This window comes from Arvicanthis niloticus, chromosome 14, assembly GCF_011762505.2.
Source record: "Arvicanthis niloticus isolate mArvNil1 chromosome 14, mArvNil1.pat.X, whole genome shotgun sequence".
NCBI classification, from domain to species: domain Eukaryota; kingdom Metazoa; phylum Chordata; class Mammalia; order Rodentia; family Muridae; genus Arvicanthis; species Arvicanthis niloticus.
Genome location: NC_047671.1, coordinates 36,725,249 through 36,752,057, shown reverse-complemented (window position 1 = coordinate 36,752,057; position 26,809 = coordinate 36,725,249).

Sequence of the window (26,809 nt, the reverse complement as noted above, 5' to 3'; positions counted from 1 at the left end):
ATAACAAGAAAAAAGTAACTAAGACAAAATGTTCTATAGTTCACATTTATGAGGAGACTTTTGATCAAGCACAACAAGCTTAAAAAGCAAAAACACAAAATGTATGGTTCCGAGAGTAAAGCAGCACCTGGAAGTGGAATGAAGCTAAATTCAGTGCTTTAGGATATTAAATGGAATTGAGGAAGTGTTGACCTCCATGCAAGGTCCCACTCAGCTAAGTTAATTGCTTGCAGTTGAACAAGAGATACTTATATCATGTTAGGAGTTATTATGACCTGGTTATTGTTTTCATTTGGATATAAGGAGAAAGGATTATGTGCCAAATTGACAAAAGATCAGTTCTGATAGCTATTGTCTCCATTGTCAACTTCACTCTATCTGGAATCGACTACACTCCAGAGCTTATAAAAATCTTGTGAAAAGGAAAAAGAAAGTCTTAGGTCCAGACATGGCAGTCCATGTTTTTAATGTTAGCATTCAGGAAACAGAGCAATGCAGATCTCTGATTTTAAGGTTAGTCTACAGGGCAAGTTGCTGGACAGCCAAGCTTAGACAGTGAATGAAGTGATTAAAAACAGAAAGCTGGTAAAGAGGTAATAGAACAGGTGGGCCATGCTCCAGCCCCAGTAAGCAGCAGACATCAGCAGCTTCAGTCATGTGGCTCTGGATTTAGAGTCAAGAGTAGAAATGGTTAATGAGACAAATGATGCTAGTTATTTGGAACTCGGAAATTAAGGTGATTAATAAGAAACCAGAATCAATGAGCTGAAATCTTCTGTGAAGTGTTTATGAGAAAACAAAGAAGATAAATATCGTGCTGGCAGTCAGACCTGGTAATATATAAGAATCACCCAGGTTGTACTGGTTTTGAAAGCATTAATGGGTGAAAGAGTGCAAATAAGGCTTGGCAATATGGGAGATCAGGAATAGTTATTGGTGAAGGTGTAGCCTCAATTGCAGTTGACAGTTCAGAACTAAAGGGGTCATGCAAAGAAGTTGAGGCTTAGGACCATGAAGAGAGTCTATGAGAGGCTATTGGTAAAGCCTAGTTGCAGTGGAAGACCCCAGCATTTTAGAAATTCCAGTACCATGGGATCACCAACAAGAGAAGCAGAATCAGTGGAGTTAGGTCAGCCAATATCTACAGTGCTAGAGAGTCAGAGATGGAGAACCAACGTAAGCCCTTTGGAGGATCCAGAACATCATTTGTGGATACTAGACATTGGGTACTTCAAGATGTTAGAAATACCAGAGCTGAGGAAAGCTGTTAAAAGGGTGTGGAACCAGCCAGAGAGAAAGAATTGTGTTGCATTCAGCAAAGATGAAAGAAGTTAGAGATCTGAAGAGTGTGTTATCATCAGACATGGAGATTCAGTTTAGATTTTGCCCAGCTGGTTTTCTGTGTTATTTTGGTACAGTATTTCCATACTATGACATTTTTGGAATGGTTATGTATATCTTGTGATGTTGGAAGTATGTGGTCTGTTTTGTGATTTTTATAGGGGATTACAGTTAAGAGATTTCATGAATCTCAGAAGAGACTTTGAACTTTTAAACATTGTTAAGATTGTGATATACTATGGGGAATTTTGAAGTCGAACTAAGTAAATTTTGTATTATGTTATAAATAAGTATGGCTCCCATAGACTCAAGTGAATGAACAAAAGTCTATGGGGGCCAGTGAGTGGAATTTGGTGGTTTAGACATACTTGACCCATGGGAAGTAGCACTATTAAGATGTAGGTCCTTATTGGAGTAGCTGTGGGCAGGTTGAAGGAAGTGTTTCACTGTGTAGGCAGGTTTTGAGGTTTTCTAATTCTCAAGGTCTGCCAAGAGTGGAAGAGTTCCCTCTTGGCTGCCTTCAGAATGGAATCTCCTTCTGGTTGCCTTTGGATGTAGAACTCTTAGCTCCTTCTCCAGCATCATGTCTATCTGTATGCTGCAATGCTTTCTCCAATGATGATACTGGACTGAACCTCTGAATCTGTAAGCCAGCTCTAATTAAATGTTGTCCATTTGTAAGAGTTGCCTTGGTCATGGTGTCTCTTCACAGCAGTGAAATCCTAACTGAGACACCTGGTATTGAATCACACATGATCAATTATGCTAATATTAAAGGGATCATTAAAACTAGCAATATGTTTACATGAAAGCATAGAAATGTAATAGATTTAAAATATTACTGGTGAGATGTCAATTTTTTGAAATTTTGTTTGAGAATTTTGTATTTAATTTTTTCATTTATATACATCTCAAATGTTCTGGCCCTCCAAGTTCCTTCTCCCAGAATTCTTCCACCTATTCCTCTTCTCCTTTCCTCTGAGAGGGTACTTCCCCGACCCTCTTCCCTAAGGCACCAAGTCTCTACAGGATTAGGCTCATCCTTCCCACTGATGTCAGACAAGGCAGTAGTCATCTACTACATATGTGCCTGGGGACTTGGAACAGTCCAGGCATACTCTTTAGTTGGTGGCTTAGTCCCTGGGAACTTCAAGGGATCCAGGTTAGTTAACACTGTTGGTCTTCCTCTGGGGTGACCATTTCCTTCAGCACCTTTAGTTCTTCCCCTGACTCTTGCTTAGGGGTCTCCGACCTCCATCCAATGGTTGGCTGCGCATATCTGTATTTATCTCAGTCATCTTAGAAGACAGCTATACTAGGCTCTCATCTTCAAGCACAACATAGCATCAGTAATAGTGTCGGGGTTTGGTAGCTGCCCAAGTTGGGTTTGTCATTGGTCAGCCTGTCTTTCAAACTCTGCTCCATTTTTGTACCTGCATTACTTTAGATGGGAACATTGCTGGGTCAAAAAATTTAAAGGTGGGTTGGTGTCTCTATCCCTCCACTCAAATGCCTGTCTAACCAAGGGAAGTAGTCTCTTCAGGTTGCATCTCCCTACTGTTGGACATTTTGGCTAAGGTCATCTCCCTTAAGTCCTGGGAGCCTTTCCCATCTCAGGTCTCTGGGATTTTCTAGAGGTTTTGTTTGAGGACGTTTTATACACACGTGCTATATCTATATTACTCCTGCCCTTTCTCACTCTAGCTCCTCAAGTGCCCTTCTGTTAAATTCATGAACTTGTGTGTGTGTGTGTGTGTGTGTGTGTGTGTGTGTGTGTGTGTGTAATATAGAAGGGGACATCAGATCCTCTGAAGCCCAAGCTATAGGCAGTTGTCAGCCATCCAGTGTGGATAATGGAAACTCAACTTAGGCAACCTGCAAGAGCAGTGTATGGTGTGTGTTTAACCACTTTACCACATCTCTAGCTCCTAATTTCTTTCTTGCCTCTAATTAATTTATCTTGTACTATAATACTTCACTAAAAGATGAAAAACATCCTTCAAAGCCATGCATATTGCTGCATTCCTACAATCATAACCCATTTGGGAAGCAATGGAGGAAATGTCACTTCAAGTTCCAAATCAATCATATAGGTCAAACTTGTCAAACTCTGCCTCAGAAAAAGTGGAAATACATTGTTCACGGGATTTTTCATTCCGATCTAATCTTTGATTCAGACACAGTGCTTGGCCTAAAATGAGTAAAGATGATTTCAAGAGAAACATTATACTACATTTGCATGTAAATTCAAATTATGTTTCTTTCAATTTCAATAGATTCTGGCTCTCATATGTTTATCTGCATATAAGTGATTCATTATATTCTTCTGTAGACGTAAATTGGTTGGTCTAATTTATTCATATCAGTTCTATTAAGAATATTTAATGTGACACACATTTTGAAAGCATTATCTTCCTCTGTAATTTCAGTCACAGAAAATAGGTAGTATGCTTACTCTGATCTGTAAATGAGAAGATTCAGCCACTGACAGTTAAGTAACTTTCCCACAGTGAGAATTCTCCAGAGATGGGATTAGAATCTAAACTTAAGTATTAGAAAAGTTAGAGAAAAATAGAGAGTCAAGATATTCTTTCTTTGCTGGTTTCTTAATGAAAGTTAAAATGTATGTATTTGCACTGAAATGTACAAATTTAATTAAGGCAATTTTTGTTTTCAAGTTTCAGTTAACTTCCCACAGCCAACAATAATAACTAAAATGTGTAGGTGTTATGTTTTAGTAATATAATTCCCAGGTCAATTATGAAATTTCACTCTATTCTGTTAGCAAACAACACAGTCACAAAGATAAATTCATCACTGTCAAATTTTAAAATTCTGCCTTTATCTTTGTCCTTTTGTGCTATTTTCCTTTGAAATTGTTGCTTCAGAATAAATTATGAATAGCCAAGAGACACTTGAAGACATTTTGAGCCTCAATAAAAATAAAATAAATAAAATGGAGCTTTGAAGAATCAGAGTTTGTTTTTACCTTTGGATTTGGTAAGAATAAAATAATTTATAATGCATATGTATAAATATCATGAATAACTCCAGGGTATGGGTTATATATTCAAGAATGAGTTTAATTTTTATTTTTTGGCAAATTGTCAAAAAATCTTCAAACAAAAATATATAGGAATGTTCGATTATGGGAAATAATTTTAAAAGAAAAAATGGCTAAGAGGTTCATCTATATATTTCCCATTCATTACTCTGACAATTATTAGTAATATATAGTAGGCGCCATATTTCTACTTATTAAAACATTTCTTATGCTTTGATATAATGGATATAAAATAGCAAACTCATAAACAAGCTTTGATTTTCAATGGCTTGTGGAACATTACTATCCATTTTTACACCTAATTCTTTTGCTTTTTATGGCATTGGTGAACATAAAGAGAGAATTTGGTATTGAGTTTCACAACTTCATTGTGCAAAAGTTAACCTGTGATTATATCTAGTAGTAGTTGTTTTATAAAATTGAGTGTCCCTAGGTTCAGTTAGTGTCTGTTCTGAATGGTAATGTCCTCTTCACTATGATTCCTTCAGTCAGTATACAGCGACTTTCTTTATATCCTCTGATTAGTTGGGTTTGAGAGCTATGTTTTTAGACAATTATACCCATATATTTCCATTCACTCTGAATACATCTTTTTCACCTGTTCTAAGGTTGCCTGTATCATTGATTAAGGTGTTTCTTGGAAAAAAGTTTAATAATACCAGATGCTTAGCTATGAAAATATATAACATGTGCTAATATTACAACTATTTCTTCAGCTTGAAACATGTAATTTATGAGATAGAATAGTAAAAATGAAAAAAAAAAAAACCGAAAACACTATAAAAATTTTAAATCCCTCTTTCTATATAAATTTAAAATTTGTTCTTATCCATAATTAAATATTTCTATTTTTTATGGTCATAGGTGCTATAACTTTTAAAGCAATATATTTGTATATTACAGTACTGTAACATTCAGTTTAAAGTTTTTATTTCTTAAGGGTTTTAATAAACCAGAGGTTGAGACATCTTAAGCACAATTCAAAAATTATCTAGTTCTCACCTTAAGTTCAAAAATCTGGAATAAGACAACCTGGGTTCAAATCCCATCTCTTATCATTAGCTATGTGCAACCTCAGATAGCTTCTAAAAGTAATGGTATCTGAGTTGTCATACTGATAAGTGGAAATAATCATCATAGTCCATCAGACAGAGCAAGTCTGAAGATTGGATGATAATGTTTATCATGGGGACAACTGATTAGTGCATTTTATTATTGTTTTAATTAAGAAACAGCGAGAAGCAGGATAAATATGAAAAATAAAACAAATACATACCCTCCATCAAATTATTACACACATGAAATACTCTCTCCCATAAAAAATTAATCGTGAAGCGACTCCCCCCTTAGACCAACAAGGCTTCTCACTTAACTCAGTACCATTGCCAACAATCATGGGAAAATCTGCCACACTAAGCTTAGAAGATATTCTCAAAACTGAAATAGGTTACTATGAAAATTTTAAATGGTAAATATGAAGTATTCAAAGTTTTTACTGCTTGGGTACCTGTACACTAATCCTAGAATGACTGTGGTATATACTACCTTTCATTCTCAAAATTATCAATTTAGGCTACAAATGAAAGTTTTATTCATACCTTATTATAAAATTCATAAAATAAATGATTTAAAACTAAGTGATCTTTGTGTCTTGAGTAACAAACAACAGCAAGCCAAATTCTCATGACATATAATTCATATCTATGATTTCATATAAACAAATTACTTCATAGATTTTTCAAAGTCCTGAAAAGTTTTAAACAATTATTCTTCAAGATACAATGCTTACTTCAATATATATCTCTTGTGCATACAATAATTAGTTGAAATTCCAGTAAGCAATGCAATTAAGTTTTATTGAGTACCTTTTGTAAGCCAACTTCTTGAGAAATAATTAGAACAATTTATTTTTCTTAACAGTGCTAATAATTTCTTTTTTTTTACAGAAAATCTTAGAAAATGAGTCCAATTTACAAACTATCAGAACAAGTTTTATAAACAAATCCATAATTTTAAGATTACTTTGGTGGAATTTCTTTTTATCCCATAAACTACTTGAAACTAAGACATATTTGACTACCACAGATTAAAATTTTAAGGTTGCAATATACTCCCTACAATAAAAATAAAGCAATAGTAATATTTCTATTCACCTATGAATACTGACTGCTAAAGAACCAAATTTCCCAACCTTCATCTTCATACAAAATTTGTGAATTAATTTATAGACAACAAACATTTGAAAATATTAATCTCTAAATAATTTAAATATGTATTAGAAGTAAAGTTTTGTCTAGCTTATATCTCATAGCAAATATTATCTTGTGGAATTTGCTGCCAATGCCACCTGTGCATACATTTTATTCTCCTGGACTTTCAAAATGTCTTTTTGTTATTTTTGACTTCTCTTTTACCTGTACTATGCTCTTAGATACAGTGCTTCTCTTTCATAGGAAAATTTGTCTTATTAAAGTTGTTCAACTCAGGTGTTAATATCTTCACTGCTATTACTGTAATCAGGTAGTATGGGATGTTCTGCTGTTCAAGTGCAAGTTATTGATCCATTCTTAGAGTCAATGAGGGTAGAGAAATATGTGCCATATGAATGGAAAGTTGAGCTGGCACCAGAAAAATAACTTATGGGAGTTGGTGACAGTGACAGACAAAACTGGTATTAAGACCAAGAGCCACTGCTCTTACATAAGACCCTGGGGATCAAAGAAAGTGGAAAATATTGAATACATTCTCAGCATCATTTATGTCTTATGTAGCCATTATTCTATGACTCCTATCATAGACTATCATATTATAAAATGTCAAACCTTATTTTATTTTCAGTTGTGGAAGGTAGCTTTTGGTGAGTTATTTGGAAAGAGGAACATCAGTTAAGAGAATGCCTTTCTCATAATGCTTGTCAGTAACTCTAGGGCATTTGCATGATTATGAATGATGTGGAATGATCAGATGGAGGTGGGTCCACCCTGTGGCTCGTGTTTCTGGGTTGTTTGGGAGGGCAGGCAGAGCAAGTCAAGCAATCAAGACAGTAAGCATAGTTTCTTCCTAGTTTCTGCTTCAGCCACTGCCTCCTTGTTCATTGATTTTCTGCCCCGACTTCCCCCAGTAATGGAGTGTTACTTGGAAGTGTAAGACAAAATAAACTCTTTCTTCCCTGAGTATCTTTTTGTCATGGAAATAGACATGGCTTTTTATCACATCAATAGAAATCCTAAGACAATAGTTGGATATGAATTCTGCTGCCACAATGCAATTCTTGCAGATGTAGTCATTAGTTACATACTTAGAGATGATCGAGCAATGAGATTTGGAGAAATTATCTGACTGGCACAGCTTTTAATACACGCTACTCTATGACCCATTTTGGTTTCATTATGCCTCCTAAAATGTGTTGAAGGATTCTGATGAAATCAGCTTTAAATGAACATAGCTTGTCAGTTACAGAAAATCAACTCCCCATTTTTATTTTAAGTTGACTATCAAAACTTATGAGCATTTGCAGTGAGACTTTGGTAACAGGTACGGTACACTGGAACACCATTCTGTGGAAGGTGTGTACACTTTTACTTTAAGAAAATTTTTCATAAAAAAGTATATACCACAGGGCTTAACATAAGTATTACTCAAATAACTGCTCTGGTATTTTCTCTTTCTCTCTTCTTTGCTCATGCCCCCACCACTCTTCATTTCTCATGTGTCCCTAGGAGTGTAATGTTCTTCTTTATTTTCCTGCCTTTCAAAGTAAATGTCAAAGACCCATGTTCAATGTACAGAAACAAGTTAAGCTGCTCCTCAACATAAATTAGCTTTTCAAACTCTTTTAGAAATTCAGTTTGGGAGTAAGCTTGAATGCAGAGTACAGTAGTATCAATAATTTCAGTTCATATGTATAACTTTAAGCTTTCTCTGTTTTTCTGCTCTTAGCAACAATATATGTTTCTCCATGTTCCATTGCTCAAGTAGGTAATCAGCAACAAGATCTTAGCAATGAGTTCCAAGAGGTAACCAGGAACACTTGCAATGGCCTGTACAGTTTCATGGAGGGGGGTCTATGGATTCCCATTGTTCAACAACTCAGAAAAGATAATATAAACCTATTACTGAACTTTTTAATTTCACAATCTTCTTTTCTTCTTTTCCATCTGTTATAGGGTAACACTTTTGTACCCCTTTTACATGTAAACGTTAAGGAACTACTACAGTGGTAGGCTTCCTTGTGGTGTTTTCAAAGGTCTTTAGTATTAGCACTCCCAATCCTCCCTCTTCTAACTGGCCATCTCCCTCCCAACTCTATTTAATTTAATCCTTCCTGCTTTATTGTCCTTTCCCTCCCATCTTATCCAGTCTAGCTCATTCCCTTTGAATTTCCTCCATGGATCCTTAACTAATTTTCTGACTGACTTCAAATGACACTCTGATTTAAACAGAATTATCTAAAGGTTCTCTAGCACTCATATGTGTGAAAGCATAAAACATTTGTACTCCTGGACCTGGCTACCCCATCCAGAATAAAAATTTCCAGATCTATCAGTCTCCCTATGAATTTCATTTTTTCTTTATAGCTGAATTGTGTTATAACATGTGCATAGCCATGTTTCTGTGTCTTCTCATCAGGTGATGGACTACATCATGAGGTCTGTTTCCATTTACAGGTTATTGTGAATACAGCACCTATGAACATAAATAAACTGGCATTTTTATAGTATTATTAAGTATTATTTGGAAATAAAACTGAGTTGTATAATGGGAATATGTCTAGATTTTTGGCCTTGTTAAAAATCAAACTGGTACTTAAGGAAAACATATAAATTTGGAGAGATATTAGAAAGGAGGGAATCAGAGGTGGATTTTATCAAAATATACTGATTGCATATATGAAATAAGCAAAAATGTAAACAACACAGAACTATGTATTATCTAACTTAACTGTTTCTTGGTGTCACTAGAGATATTTTATTCCAAGTTGACATATAGGCCCATAATTTTTCCCCTGCCACTTGAGAGACTGAGACATGTGACTGAAAATTTAAGGACACATCAGGCCACCGAGTGACTTCATTGATAGCCTGGAAATTTAATGATAATTTATCTCAAATAAAAAGTAAAAAGGAGTCCAAGGATTTAGTCCTGTAGTAGAATGCTTGCCCAGAATGTTCAAGGACCTAGCCTCAAACCTCAGTACGATCAAGGCCAAATTTCTACTACCTGCTGTTCATGCCATAGCAATTAATTTGTCTAAAGAACAAGTAGTTATAATTCTGTCATATGCCAAAAAGGAGAAACACAAAATGGCAGAGTAGCTGTGAAATGCATGCATGCATGTAAACAGAGAACCTCACACACTTTATGAAACAAAAGGCAGATGGCAGAGAACAGATGAGGAATCAGCTGTGTTGATGTGCGCTTCTCAAAGACTGTGAAGTGCAGAGAAATAATCTTCATGTTCCTGAGAAACAAATAAGATAATGGATAAAATTTCAGCTACAATTGATAAAAAAGTATCTCCAATTAATAAACAGAGTTCTTATAAACATGACCACAGATTTGTATACTAAAATGCACAAGTGAGTCCATAGAATCAATAACTTATACAGTAAATTTTCAATCACAATGTGATATGATTAGAAGTATAATAACAAAAGCCATAGTAAAAATTCAAAATGTCCAGAATGAGTTGGCTTTCATATATAGTTTATATAGGGACAAGTTGGGAATTCAATAAGAACAGATATAATAAAGCAAAAATATTTTTTAATAACAAGTAAACTACTGACAGAGACTGGTAAAGACAAATGCCCAAACACATTTCCAGAAGCAAGCACAATTTACATTTCAAAAAATGTCAAAAGTTCTGGTCTCTTCAGCCTTGGATAAAACTATGAAATAATGCAAGAGCTAAATAACATTTTAAAAAACATGATCCTATACCCACAAGAAAAATGATATCTAATAATATACAATGAATTTATTAAACCTGTGGAGATAATCCCTCTCAGACAGTGCCAAGGTTAGGAAGTGCATGATCAGAACTGCTTCATCATATACTGATGCTTCCCAAGACCAAGCAAACAAAAAGTAAGGACTGAATCATAAACAGTAAAATTGTGACTAAAGAAGATTAACATATGAACTTATCAGTACTGTCCATTTTATACCAGTAAGAAATAACTATAAATGATAATAAAGCAGCCTTAAAACTGATAAAACAAAATCACAACGCATTTAATGGTTAGTTTAACCAAAAATATACAAACATTCCACTTTAAGTTTTACACATAAGACTGTCATCTAACATGGAATAAGTAACAATGTATCAATTATGTCTAAATTAATTTCCCATTCTCAGTAAAACTTACTTTTGAATGAATTGAATGAGATTCACTAATAGTTAATCATGATCTTTGTCTGTGTTCCTTTAAAAACATTCTTTATATGTATTTTTATTTATTTGTATGTGAATGGATACCTGTAGCAGCCTGAAAAATATGTCCGATCCTATATAGATAGAATTATAAGCAGTTGTTAAATGATCCCATTAGCCAGGCAGTGGTGGTGCATGCCTTTAATTCCAGTACTTGGGAGGCAGAGACAGGCAGATTTCTGAGTTTGAGGCCAGCCTGGTCTACAGAGTAAGTTCCAGGACAGCCAGGGTTATACAGAAATACCCTGTGTCAGAAAGCAAACAAACCAACAAAGTAACATAAAACAAAAACAAATAACAAACCAAACCAACCAAACAAAAAATGATTCCATTAGGTGCTGGCAACCAAGCTTGGGTCTTCTGAAAATGTGGCAAATACACTTAAACACTGAGCCATTTCTTCACATCTTTAGATTCATTGAAAGCTCTTGAGCATTCCCTTCACAATCTGATGTAAACATAAATAATACTGTCTGAGAAGTTGTTAGTGAGAAACCTCTAGCAGCACACTGAAGTTCAGATCCTTTAATTACTTGTCTCCTTAAACAAACTAACAATACAGACTAAATCAGTTCTTTAGAAACCATGGTGAGCCTTACAAATAAATTGATCTTAAAAGTATAATCTACCTTGTAATTAGTTTAATGCTGTCAAATCAATTCACTGGTTGTGGTTTACATTTCCTGCAGGGACTTTTCATTCCTAATTTCACTAATTTATCATAATAGTAGATACAGTTATTTGTGCAGTGCCTGATACATGCTAGGTGTGTCTCTGCAGACCACATATGGAGGAAGGTTAATGTAAATACCCAGAGTCAACAGGTGGAAGACATGATCAAGCAAGGCAGGTGAAAATGGAAGTATGATATTGGCCACAGAACATTTTACAGTTTCTTCAATGGCAAGTAAGAGCCATCTGAAGAATGATTACAAAACAGCAGTATATTGGCTAAACAAAGAGCAGAAATTGTTAGGTATGATACCTACCTTAAAGTTGTTGAGCAGTTATGAGCTGAAAGAAAACCAGTAGCCCCAATACACCTAAGACAGAAATAACTTGGTAATACATTGTAGCTAAACTGAAAAGTAATGCCGTTAGGTATAAAACTGGATCTCTTGAAAGGTGGATGTTGTTCAAATGGATTGAGAAAGTACTCATTAAGGCATTAGTGAGGCAATCAATCTATGAAGAACTTTTGTGCTGGATAACTCTTAAGCCTTCTGCAAAGATAAATAGGGCCCCTCAGTTACAGATACAATGATTAGAAAGGCAGAGGAATGGCATAGCAGTTTGTGACATACCATTTAAAACATTTACATGACGAATTAAATAGAAGCCTAGTGACAATGTGGTTCATAGGACTACAAAGAGACACATGATCTTTTGGCAGCCTAAGTTTTTCAGAAACCAATGGTGTAGCAGTCAGAGACAACTTTGAATGTGAAGAAAAGAGTCCAATGTTTCTGCAAAGACCTGATCAGTACAACTATCTGTAATTCATGGTAATGGAAAGAGAGAGTAATTTTATTAACTTGGAACATATATTTTTATAATATTACTGCCCTAATATATGTATCTATTAAGGATGCTTATAATATTGAATTAATCAATGTATCTGTAGGATTAAAGGAACTATTTCATATGTAAGATCTGTAATATTGAGGATTCCATATTTATCCTCACTCAGTAATATTAGCCATCATCCATACAACTAATATAAATTTGAGTTTCTCTGACAATTGCCTTCCACTTAGGGCCTTAGCGTAATGATTAAGTGTACACTTAGCAATAATTGTGTGCATGAAAAGAGGTTGTGCCACTCTTCAAAGAACGAGAGAAAGGCAATATGAATGACTCAGACATGAAGAGCCGAAATTTCCTTTCCACATCCATCTTCCCTACTCACTGGGAAGGTGGGACATCCTCAGCTGCCCTGAGCAATCTTCTATTCATGCTGGACCCCCATCTTTCTTTCACCTCTCAGCCCACCTTCATTAATCCTGCTGATCCGGAACCATACAACCTAAGGTTACCCATCAGAGGTCTGCTACACCACCATAATAGAGGTTAGGCCTCTCCCAATACCTACTACAATAGAAACATCCAGGGACTAAAGCCATCCAGAGGGCTAAGAGACTTCAAAAGAACACAGTCAACAAAAGTGAGGGCTATATGATACCTTCATAGCACAGCTAACCTACTACAACCAGCTCTGGATATCCTTACACTACTAAAGCATAAGAAAAATGCTTGTTCTTTAATCTAATCTTGCAATGATGATAGAGGCCTTTAAAGATGAAGTGAATAAATCCACTAAAGAAATGCAGGAAATAAATTCAAACAGGTAGAGCCCTTTAAAGTGGAAACAAATAAATCCTTTAAGAAAATGCAGGAAAATACAATTAAAGAGAGATGAAGAGCCTGAAGCACTTAGTATGAATAGTATGAATAGAGGTTTGCCATAATGAGAAGAAGATGTCTGAGTTATGTTTCGTGGTTATGGGAAAGAAGTGGTAGAGCAGAACCATTGCACACTGAATGCACGCTTTCAAAGAGTACCAAGGCACAGAGGAACAGCATGACAGAGAACTATTCTCTGGTTGCTGATGGTATTTGGATGCTTATATTATTGTTTACCTTTTAAATGATCAAAATGCAGATCCTAATACATTCTGTGTTCTTCCAGGTAAATGAAAGTTTCCTGAATCTGACATTGGACTTTGTGAATGCCTATGCAGAACTTGGAAACAATGTCCTAACTTAACTATGTGTTTTCTGCATAAAAATGAAAGTTCGAGGATAGGCAGTGTAAGATGGCAAAACATGCCCACAGTGCTGTTGATGTTCTAAGCCCCTCCTGCAAAGTAAAACATTTGAGCTTAAGTAAACTTTAGCATATTTCTTCCTGTCATAACCATCCTATTGTGAATGTCAACTGCTAGTGTGGACAATGTCAAAGCATCTTTTACAAGGAGGAAATGTTAGTAACAAGCTATGCCTTATTGACTGACAGATCAGATGTATCAAAATAGTGCAAAATATATTCAAATTTGATATTTATTATGCAGGTGAAAATCAAAAAGAACAAAAAACTAGAATCAAGAATGATTTAATAATTTGATTGTTCTTTTTTATGAAGTTATTTATAGTTCCCATTCATCCTGACTATTGTTCATAGGTAAGAAGAGGTGAACAGCTCACTATCAACTTCCTTAGCAATCTTTGTGTAGCTTATATGTTCAGTGTACAATGTATTCTCTACTGGTTTTGTAAATACTCATTGTGATTTATGTTTCTTAATTTTTAATTTCTATTACATTTATTTAGTGTATGTTCTGTGTATATGTACATACTTACTGTGGTGTACATATGTCAATCAGAGCAAAATTTGCACAAATAGAAACTTTCTTGTCACCTGTATGCGGTCTAGACTCAAGCCTCCAGGCTTCCTAGCAAGTGCCTTTATCCACTGAGTCATCTCACCAGACCAATGAGATTTAAATATTTTGATGGATAAATGTGAAAAAAAACATTCCTAGATTGTATAATTTATAATGTGATATTTATTTTTAATGTTAATTACAAAAGTAGTTGTCATTTTAAAAGAAATAATTTGTTAAATTTATTGCTAGAAGCAAATTTTTGGCTTTTGTCTAATAATCTCTAATTACAAACTTTAAGTTATGTATTTAGGTACTATTAATATAATAAAGACATGAAAATGACTTTGGGCTAGGATGGAGAAGTAGGCTCAGATATTTTGGTCATCCTGATAAGCCCTTAGAAATATTGATCATGGGAGTGATCACGGAACTTTGTTTATTGTCTGGCTTTTTTTTGCTAGACCCTCAACCTAGAACTGACCCAAATACTTGCATGTATTACAAAGCTATAAAAGCCTTTTAAAAGTCTAAATACACCCTTCTTAAAATAAGTTTAACAAATAGTGTCTGACAATAGTAAGAATGAAATACAGTGACTATTGGATCAGACAAATATACATATCCATGTAAAGCAAACCTTCATTAACATATGGATACAGTTTTCCTTTATCTCAGTTATTTGTTAATACTCCCATACCCATTCACTAAAACCCTACCTGCAAATTCTCTTCTGTTTTCACTATGTAAAACCTGTACTTGGAGGTTTTCATGTGTAATGACTTATCCTGGTTACCATATTGACCCGCCTGGGCCAAAAAAACCTCAGTTAAAGAATTATCCATATCATGAAAACAAAACAAGCAAACAAACCCCCAAATTTAAACAAACAAACAAACAAAAACAGGCTTGACGCATCACTGAACATCCAAGCAGAAATCTTTATAATGATGAGCCATATATTTTATAATAACTTGCTACTTATTTATTAGTTTTCAAAGAGGCAAAATGATGAACTTCCATCTGGGAATAGTTTATTTGGAAACAAAATTGCTATTGTTCTCCTAAGAATATTTTACTTTATATCACTGCCCCCAATTCTTTCCTATATCATTGAATTCCCCTCTCCACATGGCACTAGTGTCTTTCAAACAGACACTCCAAACAGAACAGAACACTCTTCCTTGCAAATACTAAACCTCCAGACCAAGCATTTTTTTTTCTCTAGACTTTGACTATTACAAAGGAATTCTCTAGAATTACTCGTACTGAGATGTCTAATTTCATGCACCTCAATAACCCAGTGTTTTCCTTCTGGACTCCTCATATTCTTAAAGTAGAATGTAACTCACATAGCATCCTTTTTATTCAGATCACCTGAAATACAATATCTTCCTGTTTCCCAAATGTGTTTTTCTATTGTAGGATCTGCTTCTGTCAATAGTCTGAATACTAGAATGACCAGCATGGTTCCATGTTCTGTTCAATTTCCCAGACTTGTGTTTTGTAGTTTGTATTGCTTAATCACCCTGATATAACACTAGCTGTAACATGACATGTCCTCCTCTGCAGACTCTCTCCTTTGTGTTATGAGTCACTACTATATCAACCACTTCTCATCCTTTCAAGTGATTGTGATTCACATTATCTGCATTTGTGTCCCATTTTTCTTTTAAATTTTGAATCTACACCCAAGTACCACATCTCATCTACAACATGAAGATTTTAGGAACATCTTTGTCTTAATATGGGCAAAAATAAGCTTTGTTTATCCAGAAAATATCCCTGTTCTTTTTTATTTTTCTCTTTTTTTAGTATGTGATGCATATGGAACTAATTAAGCCAGAAACCTGACGTTATTGTCAACATCAACTTTATCTAATTTTGACTTCATAAATATGTCTAGTTTTTAAAGCAGTGCTACTTCTGCTTTCATCCTTGTATAGAATGCCATTACTTTCCTAATTTAATGAATTTATACTGCCCCTTTTATCTCTTTTTCAACCCATTCATTTCCAGTACCTGACACAGTTTTAATTAACAACGTCTCTGGTTGCCTTTCCTTCCTTTCTTTTCCCCCCATTACCATGGTGTAATCGACAGATGAAATCTTTATTTATTTAAGCTATGCAATATAAAGCTTCAGTAAAGACACAGGAATATGTTGGAGAATGATTTTTAATGATCATCTCACTGTCTGTTATGCATGTGTGAATAACATAGAAACTCAATCCCCTCAGAATATTTTCAGTGTTAAATAATCTTAACTGTAAGCATCATGCTGTGCCTTAGAGCACAGGGCTTTATCCAGACTACACCTGCATGCTTCTGTTGTGATCACTGATCATTTCAGTGTTGTGTATTAGAGCTACTGTGAAAGCCAAACTTCTTACTTCCTATAATAACCCTGAAAAGTCTGGCCCTGAATTCCTTCTCTAAACTCATCTCAAATATCTTTTGTCTTCCTTTGAGAGTCATAAACAGAACAAACAGCCTCAAACAACAACAAAACAAATCAGCAGAGAGAGCAGACAGCAATTATTACCATAAGCCTGCAGTTTTTCTGGTCTTCTGCAACATTTTAGACAAATTTAAGGAGTTTTTCAATCCAAAGGCTTTTAAACTACTTTTTATTTTGCCTAGAATTGACTTACTACATGTATTGTTTTTTAGCCCTGGGGTTTATCTTTAGTCTCAAAAATCCTTTCCTTGGCTTTTCTGTCTGAGATATTTCCCCAGATATTTTCCATCAGTGCCTGCTTCGTTTTGGGTACTTACCAAAAACATTTACCTGTGTACGTTAAGATTTTTTGTTTACTATGTCTTCTATTAGCCAAAACAAACATAGTAACAGGACTAAACTAGCTTTTCTTATTAATTGTGATAACAATTAATTAATTAATTTTCAATTAATTGTGATTAATCGGGATAACAAGTCATTGTTTCAAATATGATTAAAGCACCAAGACAAGTAGGGTTTTATTAAAAGAAACTGACTATGTGTATCCTTTTAGAAATCTTGTATCAGGAAAAATCCCATTGGACAAAATATCACACTGTAAAGAAACCCTCACTGATGAGAAGATAAAAGCTTATTTCTAGGGATAGATTAGGTGATTATTTCCTTGTATCAGGTCTCTGAGGTATGCAGTACCTCAGAGTTAGATATGTTTAGTGAGGTTTTTATTATTAAAAGCACTTTAGCAAAAAGAACTATAGTCTTATATATGTTTATAGAGTATTTTCTCTGCCCTTTCTTAAATCTTTATTAATTCAGGTGTCTCATGTCTATTATATAAGAAATTCTGTGTATTCCATTGCTATTATTATTTATCCACATCATCAATACTAAGTCATAAAATGATTTGCATGTAGGATCATGTTTTTAATACATTTAAGTCACTTTTTCAATAGACATTAACATCTCCCAGGTACTAAATACAATCCCAGGTGAGGAAAATTCATTAGACTAAAACCTATTCTGTGGTCTCAGGAACTTGTCGACTCTAGGGTGGGGTGACGGTAAATAGTAAATTGGAAAGGCATACAGGCAGGCTTGCATATGAAGCAGAATTTAGCTATAGAGAGGCACGAGAAAGTTTTCACAGATTGATAGAGGAAATGACCAAAACCACATCTTATTTTGCTCCTCATTAACCCCAGCCATAGCTCCACTGTTTCTTTATTACTCAATTTTACTCTTTTATCCTCATTCAACTAAAATGACTTTGGATGTACTAAGCATGGCTGTATTCCAGGGAACAGCGTCATTCTTTTTTGCTGGTTTTAAGAGACTTCTGGGTACAAACAAAAAACACCAAATGCATTCATAGCTGTTTAAGCATTTCCCTTTGATATAAAATTATGATTGATTTGGTCCTTGAAAACAATGGAACTTCCATGTAGTTTTTATCATGGTGACCTCTTGTACCTGTATCACTAACTCTGCTGGTACAACATTCTTCCTCAGTTGCTGGTATTTACTGTGCTCAGCATTTCCTGCAGTAGCTTGCAGCACATGAGACAGTTGAAGATGAAGCCTTGGGCATTATTTTTCTAGCTAATGTTAATGTATATCAGGAAGAAAAATGAGTGGCAATTTAAGATGTTATCTGATAAATAAAACTGTGTCAAGTACATAGAATAATGTGTACTAAATACACAACCTGAAATGAGCAATATCAACAAGGAGTATATGAAAATGGCAAAGCTTTGAACGTGAATGTTTTAGTTAGGGTTTTGCTGCTGTGAACAGACACCATGACCAAGGCAACTCTTATAAGGACAACATTTAATTGGTGCTGGCTTACAGGTTCCAATGTTCAATCCATTTTCATTAAGGTGGAAACATGGCAGCGTCCAGGTAGACTTGGTACAGGCTGAGCTGAGAGTTCTACATTGTCATCTGAAGGCTGCTAGCAGAATCCTAACTTCCAGGCAGCTAGGATGAGGATCTTAAAGCCCAGACCCAGAGTGACCTACTCCAACAAGGCCACATCTATTCCAAAAGGGCTACACCTTCTAATAGTGCCACTCCCTGGGGTGATCATATACAAACCATAACAGTGATATCCAAACACTGATGCTTATAAATCCTGTACACATGTATGCTGTTGGTCCTCTCATTTCTGTTTCCACCGTAAAATGCTTTTACATTCTCCATCCTCTTGGGAGAAATTTAAACCCCAGAGAGCATGCACAGAGGCAAAGCATGGCCACAAAATCTCCAGTAAGAACAACTAAGAAGGTTCAGAACTTTTCCTAACATGCAATTAAGTCCCCTGGAATCATAAATGTGACTCTTAGGACACATATGAACTTCAGCAAGGCAAGTAGACTCAAGTTTTCAAGTTGTGTTAAAATGAACAATGGCAACTGATGAAGAGTCATTGACATGATTTTGAGGCTCTTGAGAAGTGGTAACAGAATTAGCTTTTCAGCCAAAATTATGTCAAACAAAATGCTAAATCATCTAGTTATTTTTTCCATAAATGGTAGTTTATCAATTGACTTTCAGGAAATAAAAAACAAATGTGGATAAAGCACACAGTAGGTGTATTAGTCAATCAATAAAAATATATCTACTTTTAAGGTATTTTGATAATTTTTATGTTATCAAATTATAATAAATTTTATGTATTACCTCATTTTGAGTTAATATATACCCTCTACTACTTGGCTTTTTTGGGAAAGAAAATTATGAATATAACTAGTTGTTCAAACTCTATGAGGCTATGGGCTCAGAATAAGGAAGCCAGTTACTTTTCCTGAGATGAAGTGTAAGCAATGGCATTTCTTCCTATCTGGCTTTTTCCAGCCAGGAGAAACATTTTAATGAATCTCTGTTATTAATACTTTGATACAATGTTAAATGTTTGTCTATCTTTTCACACATTTGCTTTTGCAAAATATGTAGCAAAAACAGCAACATTTTAGGGATTGCTGGTGTGCAATAATAGTAATCACATTCACAAAATTGTTTGGCCACCATCAGGGTCCATTCTCAAGTTTCTCCTCAGTAAAAGAGAAAGTCTGTACACACTAAGGAAGATCTCACCCTCTCCATCCTAACCTTTAACGTAACTCTGTGTCTATAATTTCATTTCTTTGCAATATTTTATGCATGTGAACTGGTGTGGTTATTTTTCCATATTATTCAACTTAGCAAAGTGCTTACAAGGTTAATTTATGTTGTAGTATACATTATTAGTCTTTTATAGGACTAATGAATGATATTTTTGTTTGTTTGTATGTTTGTTTTGTTTTTGTGTTTTGTGTCTGTATATGTATGTGTGTAGTTGTGATTTTCACTCTTTTCATATGTGACTGTGTTCTTGAATCATTTTTCTCTTTTCTTTCAAACTGGGAAATCAAATGCTAGGAAAAGGTTCTGTCAGAAAGCTAGAGCTCCAGCCTTCGTTTTTTTCCCTTTTAACTATTTAATAGTTACAATGCCGTTATATATTCCATTAGTTATAATTGGAGAGTGCAAGACCTTGGAATACTCAACCCTAAATGGGTTGTTTCCATTAAACATCTTTCCTCAAACCTCTGTGAACTCTGTAGAAGAGGAGAAGGAAAAGATGTAAGACCCTAAGGAGACTGAGAAAACCCAGAAAACAAGGTCCTTTAAATCAACAAGAGCAAAGTGTATATGAACTCACAGAGACTAAAGCAACATGCCCAGTAGTGCCTGCACAGGTCAGCACTGACTTTTCTGTCCTTGTTAGCATTTTGAGTTTAATAGTATTATGGTATTTCTGGGTATAACATGTTCAGGTGTAGTTGGTCAATATATAACCAAGTTCATAGTTTCTGTGTGCTTTTATTTGGTTACAATTTGGTGGCATTTTTGTTGTTGTTGCTTTGTTTTGCTGTTTTTAATTTTCTAGGTGGTGTTCTATTTTCTTCTGCTTTATTTTCATGGCCTCTGTTATTGTATTGGTTTTGCTGTTGTTGTTTTGACTGATAATGTAGAGGCATTCTGTGATTGTTCATTGGTTATTTGGTTTTGAGAAATATTTATTAAAGCCTGCTCTCCATTCATATACATTGAATTCTCATTTAATTTTGATTTTATATGTATTTTTATATCCTATATATTAAGTCATCATCAGGTGTGTAGTTTGTAAACATAGTCTCCTATCTTGCAAATGGAATTTTTAAATTTCATCATGATGTCTTTAAACTACAGAGAGTTTTAATTTTTGTGAAGTTTAAATTACCTATTTTAATAACTATTTTCAATGTCATATATAAGAATCTATTTTAAGGCATGAATATGAACTGATGTGATTTATTATTTTAATTCTGATCCACTTATATGACAAATGATAAACATATTGTTTTACTTTTTATTTTCATGTGGAAACAGTTGGTCCCACAACCATGAATAGTCAAAGTTTGTTTGTGTATCTATTGTATTTGTCAATCTTGGCTAAAAGCAAAATCTCACAGATGTATAAGTTTAGCTGTAGGATCTTAATTCTAGAGCTCTCTCTTTGGGTAGTCTTTTCCTTAACTTTGAATTTATTTTCTTCTTCAAGGGGCCTCTTTTCTAAACCAAATGTATGTAAACTCACTGCCTGATACCTCATAAGTATTAGCTAAGAAGCTATAAGAACTATTTTATCCCTTGTATGTATGTTTCTTCTGGTTAAAGGTATACCAATGCTATTGATTACACACATATAAATATATATTTTTAGATTTATTCAAGTATTTATATAAATCATGGACAACATAGAAGTTTGACCTTTAAGAATTTATGTCTGGTATGAACTCAGTATTTTTCAAGTACAGCAAGAAGAAGTAGTATTAGTAGGATGATAATGATGACAATAATAATAAGAGAATTGAAAATGAAGAAGAAGAAGAAGAAGAAGAAGAAGAAGAAGAAGAAGAAGAAGAAGAAGAAGAAGAAGAAGAAGAAGAACAACAACAACAACAACAAGAAGAAGAACAACAAGAAGAACAACAAGAAGAACAACAAGAAGAACAACAAGAAGGACAAGAAGAAGAAGGACAAGAAGAAGAACAAGAAGAAGAACAAGAACAAAAACAAGAAGAACAAGAAGAACAAGAAGAACAAGAAGAACAAGAAGAACAAGAACAAGAAGAAGAAGAAGAAGAAGAAGAAGAAGAAGAAGAAGAAGAAGAAGAAGAAGAAGAAGAACAAGAAGAAGAACAAGAACAAGAAGAACAAGAACAAGAAGAACAAGAACAAGAAGAACAAGAACAAGAACAAGAAACAAGAACAAGAAGAACAAGAACAAGAAGAACAAGAACAAGAAGAAGAACAAGAACAACAAGAAGAAGAAGAACAAGAAGAACAAGAAGAACAAGAAGAAGAAGAACAAGAAGAAGAAGAACAAGAACAAGAAGAACAAGAAGAACAAGTACAAGAACAAGAAGAATGAGAAGAGAGTGTGGTAAACTTATCCAGTAATATGTGTCATAAGAAATGAGGGTCATAATTATGAACTCCTAGTAAATTAGATTGTGAAATGACATTAAAATATATTATTATAACAATAATTAATTATCGTTACCATAAGTATTAAATAATAAAATCATAATTTTCAATTGAAGCATAAAACAAGTATCTCAAGTAATTATGGACATTAGGAAACACTGTTATGGAAAAGTGATGTTTATCATGAACATAAGGAAGGAGTAAGGGACCCAGGTGAGAGAAGAAATTTTCTGAGGCACCTGCAATGGGAAGTAGTTTACGGAGAAAGAAATGAAAAGACAGATGTGAAGCAAGTTTTTGTTTCCTGGTGTGAATACCACAAATAGATCCAAACGCAGTGCACAGGAGGGAGACTCTAAAAGTGTCCCAAGAGACTCTAATGCCAACCTACATGTTTACATAGGTTTTATAGTAATCTTAGTTTCTAGAACACATTGCTTTTCTGGGCTGTTTTTCCCATCAAAGTGACTGAAATGTCCTTTGAATTAACCCTTACTGAATAGGCTAATGATGTGTCTTTATTGTTTACCTAAATGTTTCCTTTATTAAAAAAAAAAAAACTGCTTTTTCTTTTTAAAATGCATTTGAGTCTTTTGCCTGCATGTGTGTATGTGATACTATCATATGTGTGCCTGACACTTTTAGGAGGGTTCTCAGGAGCATGAGTTATGAACAATTATGAGCCGATATATGATTGCTGGGAATTGAACCCAATTCCCCTGTAAGAGCAGCAAGTAGCCGTAACCACTAGGACTTCTCTTCAATTCCTAGATAATTTTCCACACACAAAAAAATTCTTATTATAGTATCTTCTTGGTTAGTCAGAAATCCATAGAAAGTTATGACGCAAATCAGGACCAGGTGAACATGATATCCATCCTTTCAACTTAAAAAATCATATAACAGCAAGTTATAAAATGTTTTTATAAGCACATAAATATATACAAATAGCCATGATTTTCAAGAAGGAAGCATTTTTCTCTTTCTGGGTTTTAACAAAGTTCTGTAACCTCAAACTTCTTCATTCTGTAATCTCAAATGTCCTTCTTCTTCTTCTTCTTCTTCTTCTTCTTCTTCTTCTTCTTCTTCTTCTTCTTCTTCTTCTTCTTCTTCTTCTCCCTCTTCTTCCTTCTTCTCTCCTCATCCCCCTTTTCCTCCATCTCCTCCTCCTGTTCTTCCTCCTCCTCCTTCTATTCATTAGCTATATTTTCATGTAGTATATTATATTTTAAGGAAAGTAAATTGAGATACTTTCATTTATCACATGGTATTATAAACTCTAAGTTAGGTCAGTTGCACCATTTTCCCCTTCCTTTAGTTCCTGCCTTTCATGCCTGCTATCAAGGTTGGTGAAAATTGAGGACATTTTTCTCCCTCCTGAATTTGGGACCCTACGTACCTTTTCTTTGATTGCCTGGAAAGATAAATTTCTGCTTAGGATTTAAATGACCATCTGAATAGCAAGAAGTTGCTGGCCTTGGCTTAGGATTATTAAGGTAAATGTATTTACTCAAGATCAAAAGAAAAGAATCTGTGCTCTGCCCATGGATCTGAATTCCAACATACATAGAAGTTTATATACTGTTGTCTGCTTTTAAATGTTACTCAGTCTGAGCTTGTCAATAGCCTTACCAGTAGTACATTTTGAGCCCCCTCCTTCAGGAGAATGATTCACCTTTAAACATTTACGGGTAGATGGGAAAGGTATTACCCATTACTTGATGAGATGATTTAGTTTGCCTCTGAGAAGCCCCTCCCTTCCTTGCAGCAGTTTGCAAATTTCTAAAGGAAGTGGGGCAAAGACTGCAAAATACAGACTAGCAGTTTTTTTCTGATTTCTAAGTATTTCATATCCTTCCTTCCTTCTTTGCTTCCTTTCTTCCTTCCTTTCTTCCTCCATCTGTTTCTCTCTTTCCTCCCTTCCTCTCCTCCTCCTCGTCCTCCTTCTTTTCTTTTTTAAGGTTCACTATTTACCATCGTCAGAAGCATCAAGAATTTCAAGCTGCGGAGCCCCTTCTTCAGCTTCCTTTTATTTCTTTTTCTTTAAGATACTAACAAATCTGGGCATGCTTTCCTTTACATGCTGGGCCTTCTCCTGCTCTGAAGTTCAGTCTCCCATCTTCCACCTTGTGCTGCTCACCAACCTTCCATTGTACAAGGCATGGCTTCTTCTCTCCTTCTCTTCCAAAATTTACAGCTTACCTGCTCTATTGGTTTCTCTCAAGTTTTAATAAAATTGTCTTCAAACTTACCTCTGATTTATTTTTTAATTAAGGAGACTAAGAACTCATGAAAGGAATCCCAGTAACACCTTTTTACTTACAAATTTAGTGTGTTAACAAAGACACAGGAAGTAAAGCTGAAACATTTTGATATTCCTGTGTAATGATGTTTAACCTTGGTCATTTTTAATTGCCTAGCACTAAGGACTATGGTCATATAATTATGTGAAAAGATCAGGGAATTCAATAAAAAGAGCATAAGTAAATGAATGTCACACCTGGTTCTTAGCACATGAATGTCATGTCTTTACCTCAACAGATCTACTGTGATTATATAAAACAGGGAGGTCCCAAGGCAGGATGGTTGAATCTTTCTCAGAAGGGAAAATGAAGTAGATATCAGAGCCCAATGGAAGGAGAGAACTGGGTGGAAGAGGGGATGGGGATGGAGGTAGATCATATTTAGGGAGAATTGATGGAGATTGGTGGTGTGGGCTTGGGGGTCGGCAATCTCTAGGACTTGCTAGAGACCAGGGATGTGGGGAGACCCAAAAGGACCTATGGGGGCAACTCTAGCTAAGACTCTAAGTAGTAGGGGATATGGATCCTGAAATGGCCACTTTCTGTAGCCAGGCAGGACTCTCAGTGTAGGGATAAGCACAGCAACCCACCAACAAAACCTTTGGCCCAAAATGTAGGCTGCATACAAGATATGCAGGGTCAAAGACAGAGCAGAGACTTAGGGAATGGCCAACTAATAACTGGCCTAACTTTGATACCTATTCGATGGGCAAGCACCAATCCCTGACACTTTTAATGTTATGCTTGCAGACAAGAAGCTAGCATAACTGTCCTCTGAGAGATTTCCCCAGCAGCCAATGGAAAGAGATACAGATACTCACACCCAACTAACCTGGACCCTTAGGGGCTGAATCACCAACCAAAGAGTGAATTGGACCTACGCCTCTGCACATATGTAACAGATGAACAGCTTGGTCTTCCCGTGGGTCCTCAACAACTGGAGCAAGAACTGTTCCTGAGCCTGTTGCCTGCCTATCTGTGGATCATGTACCCCTAAATGGACCACCTTATCTGGCCTCAATGGAAAAGGATGTGCCTAGTCCTCCAGTGATTTGATATACGAGGCGTGTGTGTAGGTAGTAGGGGTAACACCCAGAGTGGGGAGACCTGTGTGAAGGGGTACTGGGAGGAAATGAAAGGCTGATATTTGGTTGTAACATAATTAATTAAAACAAACAAACAAACAAATAAATTATAATGTGTTTCAGCATCAACACAATAAAAAATAAAAATTAATAAAATAAGCAAGGCAATGAAACACATTTTTAATGGTTTTCACACAGCCCAAGTTTTGCTTCCCTTCAGTGTGTGATTTTAATGACCTCTAAGTTTCTTAGCTAAATCTCTATGCACCTTAGTATTAAAATATATTACATGTACAAAGATCAAACAAACAAAAAAAAAAGACAGAGGAGTGTGAGTAGACAAATTCCCTTACTTATTTTATTTTTAATAATAAACTCAACACAATGTAAGGGAAGGAATAACTCCTGGGATTTTAATGAAAAATTAGAAAAGCTTTGAGATGAAGGCAACTCAGTCTCTAAAATCCTGTCTTGTGTTGCAGAAACAGAGCAGAATTGACCTCACAGCTGCAAGTAAAGGTTTTGTTTGACAGCTTGCTCATTTAAACATAAAGGACTTCAAAATAATCGGTGAATGATTCAGACTGTCATACACTTTTCTGCTTAAATAACATCTTACATTTGGAAAGCTATTCAAATTACAAATTTCCTGTAAGCTAAACACTGAGACCAAAATCTTGTAAAAATATAAAACAATGCTTGTAAGGTGTGTGCCATCTGGCCTAAAGGACAATGGAAATAACAGACTATAGTACCACAATTTTAAAAGTAAACCTATCACCTTTATGGAAAAAATGACTTCAAGATTATTGCAAACATATGTTCATAGCACTCAAAATCTTTAAATTCCCTAAACATGCACAATATATTATACTTTTCTACTACTCCCATTCATGTGAAATTTCAAGTAGTTGATTGTCAAATGAGAGTGGCCTCCATAGGCTCCTGTATTTGCATGCTTATTCTCCAGTTAGTGAACTGTTTGGAAAGGACTAGGAGCTTTGTTCTTGTTGGGATATCTATGTCACTGGGTATGGGCCTTACATCAGGGCTTCTGTCATTCTGTCTGCCTGCTGATTCCATATCAGCATGTAAAACCTTCAGCTACCGAATGAGCATGGTGCCTGCCTGCTTCCTACTATGATAATCACAAGCTAGCTCTCTAAAACTGTAAGCAACCTCCCCAGTTAAAGGATGTCCTTTATAAAAGTTGCCTTGGTCA